Genomic DNA, 7,327 nt, shown 5'->3' on the forward strand with positions numbered 1-7,327 from the left:
TTCCCTCATGAGGAAGTTGCAGACTGAATTGAGGCCTCCCCGTTCCTGTATGGCAAAAGCACAGCTTGAGAACAAGCAACCAGAATATGTTGTTTGCAGGATGGTAATCTACTTCCAATAGAATAAGACTATTTTATTAAAATTTTCTGAGGCTAGATTAGTTTTAAGGCAAGTTTAGAGGCTATCTGTAAAAATCTCTATGAGATTTATATAGACGAAAATTCAGCTTTTATCTTTCCAGAACATTCAGAGCTGGGATGCTGCTTATACATCAATTAAATTATCTAAGCTTTTGGGCAGCTCACGTGTTCTAAACTTAACATCTTCATACATATGACATTAGGATTCATGTTGATCTAATCACCAATTATTGTACTGCTTTTTTGATAAGATGTCATGCTGCTGGGGAAAATGAAAGCTTCAGAGCACAAAAAATTGGGAGAGAGTGTTCTGTACCATTATTTTACTTACACATCTGTCCTTTTTAAGCAGAAGGAAACAGTGAGGAGATAACAGCTATGTGGTTATTCAAAAAAAAAACTGACAGGAAAGGTACTCCAGGTCCTGTTACTACAAAGAAGAGAAAGTGGAATTTTTGCCTTTGGAAAAAAAGAGAAAAATAAAATCATCACAGATTTAAAAATGTAGAAATGTACAGCCCAGCTAATTGCAGCTGGTCCTTGTAATTTCAACATTTAAAAAGTTACAAATGTGATCAGACAGTGTTCCAATCAGAAAAGAAAATAATTTCAGTATACAGCAGTGGTTTCTGAGAAAGGAAATAATCAAACTAAGTTGAACTACTCACATTTTGAACTGGCTTTGACACCCTATTGCACAGATAATATTTACCACATAACTCCTAAACTCTTCTTGCTTTCTACTACTCATTTCAGCAGCTGGTCATCTATAAGCACATATTTATGTAAAACAAGTATTTCTTCCAGCACTGTCCAATATTTAACTCTGTAAACTTGTAAAACTCTATACCCCAGTTGCATGTGCAGAAATTAGAGTAGTAGTCATGTCAGACTTCTCTGTCACACTATAGCCTTTAAATGAAGCTTTTATTTTTCTCTTTTTATCCAGCACTGTACTTTACATTTTTTAGTGAAAGGTGTCCCTGCCCATGGCAGGGGGGGTGGCACTAGGCGATCTTTAAAGTCCCTTCTAATCCCAAACATTCTATTATTCTGTGATATATCTGGTTCTCCCCTTTAGTTTGGGACTGATTAGTACAACTACATTGCTTGCAAAAGCCAGGAGACACCTCAATAATGCGTAATATAATAACTCTAACATGTACTTTTACAAGCACTGTAAGCAAGGGGGAAAATTAAGAGAAGGGAAACGAGTCCAGAATCCCTGAGGTTAAAAGGCTTCGAGTATGTGTGTGTGCCTGTATGTTGATACTATGGAGATCCTTAATAATTGCTTTGTAAAAGCCTGACCTTGTGACAAGAATTAGGCTCTCAAGAACCTCCTTAATAGCCTGAGGTTAATGGTCCTGACTTGTTTCTCACAATCTTTTTTATCTCCCCACTCTAATTAGGGATGGATTTGTCCAGCATTCTTTTAGGGGTACATGGCTCATTAAGCCTTTTTTTCATTAATCTGCTCCAATTTGGTCTTGCTTTCCACTGCAACTGGTTTAGGAGCTGAATTATCCCTGACATTTGCTCCTTTTGGCAGGATCTTAGCGAGAGGGTACCATGGATCAAGTTGTTTATGGTGTTAAGACTCATGCATTGCTCGGGCTTAAAAATGACAGAACTGCCTGATACCATCAGTTTTCCTGAGCTTTTTGTCATTTGCATTTAGCATTTAAAATGTGTGATGTACAGAATTTAATGATTCTATCACTAGCTCAACTGAAAACATGTTTTCATGTATGAAAATTCCTCTTTAGTTTGCTTACACTTTGACAGGAAGTGATTTAATTTGGACTCTTGGAAGCTTTGAAAGACTTACTTACAGTTAGGTTTTAGAGTATTCAGTCTGGATGAAGATTTTTCTTTTACATCCTCCATCTGAAGTACTTTAAAATAATTAAAACAAATCACAAGCTGAGTGTTGTTACTTTCTAAAGAGTTATTAAACCCATTTAATTCCATTAGTTTGAACAAAGCTTCATGATAACAATAATCTTACAAGATACCGCTTTCAAATTTTATTGCTTTCAGTACAGAAATGAAGGTTTTGATATTTTCTGTGCCAGTAACTGAGAGTAATTGCTTGTTCCTTGTAGTGAATGTTCATAAAGGCAAGAACAGATAGCAAACTGGATAGATACAGATAATACATCACCCAGTTGAAGTGCTCATGTCCCAGGAAGAATACTTAAAACTTACACAGGTTCTGAAAGCCATTAATTCAGAGAAGCCTGGAAAAGCTCTATGTTTATTTAATAAGAAGAAAAAAGTAAAAGGCAGTCTAAGTGCTGATAGCAGCCTAAGGAGAAAACCTGTTTTAATTGAGAGCTTTTAATATGCAGAAGGGCACTGGCAAAACTGAAATCACTGGTATTCAATTTTTACTCTTTTAGCTTCTTCTTTGTAGCTAAAAATATTTAATAATAAATAACATAAATTGTTGGAGCAGTTCTTCTCTAATGAAGAGTTATTTCAGTGGAATTTGAAGCAGGTCAGTAATCCAGGTAGCAGAGCAATATGAATGGCTTTTGATGAGGAGGCAGAAGGCTAGACAGTATGGAAAACAAATTTCATCTTCACAATTGCTGCCTTATTTTCAAAACTGATGTTAGTGAGTTACTGAATTGAGTCTGTAACATATTTACATGCAGTTGGACAATTGCATGATTTGGACTGCTGGCTTTTCAAATGACACATCTAAAAGGCCCATGACACTGACTCGGGGTTTGTGACTTATTTTTTACAGTGTACCAAGGGTTTCTAAATTGTATTTGTTCAAGCAAAGTTTTAACAAGTGCCTGAGTGCTTGGTGACCCTCTAGTTCTCACTCTGGGCTTACATGTTTTGCTGATGAAGCCACTACCACTGTCTGGATGCTTTGGGCTGCACAAGAAATGTCATCTTTCTTGACTTCAGTGCTGGTAGATACAGTAAGAGCCTTGTGGGCCATATACTCACCACCTGTGAGGAAAGACATTTAATTTGGGATTTCCAGGAGGCTTTGAGATATGTGCTTGTAGAGAAGCATTCCACTAAGGCAGAGAATAAATAAGTAAAAAGATTTGCAGTTCTGTGTTGTTCCAGCACAGAGGAAGGATCAAAAAAAAAAAAAAAAAACCATAAAAGCCACAAAGAATTTATGTCAGGTGGACATTTGAAGTTAACAGCCAATAATGATGACGAATATATCCACTAGAGAAAGAAAACAATTAAGATAGCAACATCACAAAAAAATTTAAGTAATGGATGTTTTATCTGGTCTTCAGAGACTAAATAATTATAGATTAAGACCTCAAAAAAACAGTTTCTTTACATGTGGAAACAGATGGATAGGCTCAAGGGCAGCCTAACCTAGCCTGCTAAAAGAAGTAAGCTCTGCTCCTCCAGTTTCATGTATTTCCTTCATATTTCAAGAGAAATAATGTTTGCCTCCATAAGGTTTTGAGTCATGTCTGGTTCATTCTCAAGAAAGATGCCTTGCCAGTATCTTAGTCACCCTGCTTCTTCAAGAACACAACACTCCCTCACTCTCCAGGATTATGAAATAGCCACCTGCCTTCTGATTACTTTTCCCCTGACCCAGTGGGAACAGAGTCAAGTGCTTAGGATGCAATACCCAACTCTGTATGACTGCAGACAGGCACTGCAGGTAACATGATGGAGATTGTTTCTGGACACACACCTGCATCAGTTCAAGGTGAACCAAACCTCCTCGAATGATCTCTGTTATGGATTTGTAGTTACGTATTTTCAGTTTGCAAATTTTCCCTGGGATGCTGATAAACATTACAAATATTCAAACTTTTCTTTCCTGGATGAAAAAATTCAGTATTTCTTGCTACAGTGCCAGGTTTTTTGCACACTTTATACAAATGATCTCCCAAAAGAGAACACCATCATTTGGGGAAAAAAAAAGGTTGTAGGAACCCAGAGTGCTGAGAATATTTCTCTGCCTGTTTTTAAGGGTTTTTACCCCCCTGGACAACACTGGTATAGCTTTAAACCTTGGAAAGAATTACCAACAGTCAGACAACAACTAGAAAATACAGTGGTGTGAATTAGGTGATAGACTACTATGTAAGATTGTCACAGGGTGAAAAATTTAGAGGTTTTAGGCTTCTCTTTATAGTAAATAGATAAGAGTAAAAAATATCAAAATGGAGGATTGTTGTTGTTCTCTAGACCTTCTTCTCCTTCTCCTACCACTCCATATTCTGCAGTAAAAGTAGTTTGGAATGATTGGATAGAAAATTCCGCAGTTCCTAGTCGTGTTACTGAATAATTGGTAAGAAAGTAAAAATAATGTATGTTTTTAGTAACTATTGGTTAAAATATCTTTAAAAGGCTGTGTAAATCTTGATAATTGCTCTCTCTCGCTCTCACTTCTACTCTTCCTCCTTCCATGCTGTACCTGGGTCGCGCTAGTGGCTCAGTCCCTCTGATAAGACTTCATAAACAACTATCTGGAAGCATTGAAACTACAGAAGCTGTCTCGCTTTATCTTTTAAACTCCTTGCAAGGACTTTCAGCAAATTCTCTCCCATCAGGAGAGACTCGATTTATGGCATAATAAAGTGTCAAAGGTGAATAGTTTTCTAATATTAACTGGTAAATACCATTTTTATAAGCATCAACTTGCTACCTCCTGAACATTCAGTGAAGTGCAAGAGCTCACTTTGTGTTTAGCTGTGTCTTTTTACACTAAATGTAAATAGCAGGAGGAGGGAGTATAATCTGATAATGTAAATAATAGCAATGCCAACAAAGACTCCTGGAGTTGCTCCCCCAGGTCTTCCATGTGACACACTTCTATTTGCTAAATAATCTGTGATTATGTTCTTGCAGACAAGAACAGCTTCTTTCAATCTAAGTATTTCCCTCCTTTTTTAAAATGAGTTCTCCAGTCAGAGCTTATTTTCATTTTCCTGTGCCATAAAAAAAAGGGAAAAGTCTCCTGAACGTAAATGCTTTTCCTCTCCCAGTCCACATCTCCCTCCTCTTCTTGCTGGGCATGAAATAACAACCAGTTAAGACAGCTAAAGCCCTTGTCAAACCTGTTTCTTCACTTAACTATTTCAAATGACTAAGCCAGGAAACACAGCCTTTATTACACAGCTGGCATCACAGGAACACTGAGAGAAATGGAAATTTCTTTCCAGTGCCTGCCAGCTCTGCCTTTCTGGAGCACAAGGTCTCATGGCTGCATCTTTCTGCACACAGACATCTGAAACTGGGGAACTGGGGAACTCAATCTGACAGCGTCCACCTCGGCTCCAGGGAGAGCTGATGGCAGTACAGAAGTGTTCTTATCTCAGACTTGAACTGGTAATTGCAAGTTTAGCCTGAAAGGAGCATTCTTTTCCTTTGAGTGTTTCTCAGAGTTTACATCACACCACTCTCCACGCAACAGCGAAAAGCAGCAGCCTGTGCACAGCACACAGGCATTTCTGGCAGTTTTTATTTCAAAAATACCTTAAATGTGAGTGCTCTGAGAACAAAGCCTAACTCTTCTCACTGGAAATTATTACTTTTTTAAAAGTAGGTCTCAAAATCTGAACAGGACTTCTGAACCAAGTTCTGACTCCATAGGAGTTTTATATTGTTAATCTGTTTCGTATGAATATTTTTTTACTGAAGATTTTGTCCCCGGTGAATATCTGCTAATCTTCAACTCTTTTGAAGACTTTGCAAATGAATGAATTTACTGGTCTAAACTTTTGTCAAAATGTCACTGGCAAAACTGTGGCTGATGGAAATTGTCACGATCAGTCCTTCGGAAATCTTACTGCATTTATTTCTAACAACTTTTTGAGAGCTACACAAATCCAGTACACTCCCCAAATCTCAAAACCCTTCTTGCTCTCTTCCTAGCACTCCACTGCTGGTAGGCCTGCCCCAAAATACCAGAACACCTGCCTGCAGGAAATCTGCTGTCACACTACATCCAAATTCAGGCCTATTACAGAAGGCATAAGTTTCCTGCTCTTTGCCTCCTGGGAAGCAGTTTCAGTCTCCTTGCATATTCCTTGGAGTAGAAATAAAGCAGAAGAGCTGCCAGAATCCCCAATCCAAGGAAAACTTGTGATGCCACTGCAGTTTTAGCATTACTGGTGATTAAGCAGCATGTTTGTAGCACCCCTTTGAACCAAGCTGGAAGCAGCTGAATGTGTACTAAGGCATCAGTGTGAGGTGACACAAATAAAAGACAACTCTTTTGAATGTCAGTGTGCCACCTGAACCATTAAGCAGCCACTTCACCTTTCTGTACCTATTTTGCATGATCAGTGCTTAAAACCTGGAAGTCCTTGTTACACAAGTGAGAGTTGCTTGCAGACCTTTTATCATAACCTTTTTACCCCTTTTCCTCAGTTTTTGACCAAGTTTTTCTGGTTTAGATTTACTGGAGAAGAATATTTGAATATACAAGGCATCCAAGTGATGCCTGTGGACATGGAAGAATTACTCCAGAAAGCTTTTATTCCAAACATGCATCTCAAACTGCACTTCCTAAAGAAACCTACCAAAATCAGCAATGTTACAGCATACACACAGTATAAAAAAATATAAAGGTTCCCCCTTCTCACACACTATGACTTTTATAGTGCTAAAGGCTTAATATACTTAATAAAGCTAAATAAGCTAAAGACTTAATATACTTAATAAACTCAGTATGTGTATTTTTCACTAAGGATTGAGATGGATTTATATAAATAATTCAGTTTTCATTAATAGAGTATACTTTCAAGCTGGTGAGACACCTGTCCAGAGAGAACTATGAGTGTTACATGTGAGCCCAGGCTTTCCAAGCACTACTCAAACCCTCCAGATGCTGTAGTATTCCCTGAAACAAGGGTAAAAATAAAAGGGAATAGAGAAAAAAAAGAGTTAAATTACACAGCAAATGTGAAGTAATGAAGAGTTACTGGCAGTGGGAGCTGCTACCTGAAATAGCAGAAGGCAGAGCTGTGCATTTGCAGAAACACAAATCTGAAATAAAGTCTTAAAAACAAGGACTGCTTGGGCAATAAAACACTAGGATCAGCCCAGTCCTCTGCGCTCATTTACACCCTCTACTCCCTTTATTAGGGAGAATAATCTGAGAATAAGATATGAGACAAAAGCAACACAAATAAAACGTAGGATTCTTCATGTTTCATCATAAACAAACCAAGTGC

This window comes from Corvus moneduloides, chromosome 5 (genome assembly GCF_009650955.1).
Source record: "Corvus moneduloides isolate bCorMon1 chromosome 5, bCorMon1.pri, whole genome shotgun sequence".
NCBI lineage: Eukaryota > Metazoa > Chordata > Aves > Passeriformes > Corvidae > Corvus > Corvus moneduloides.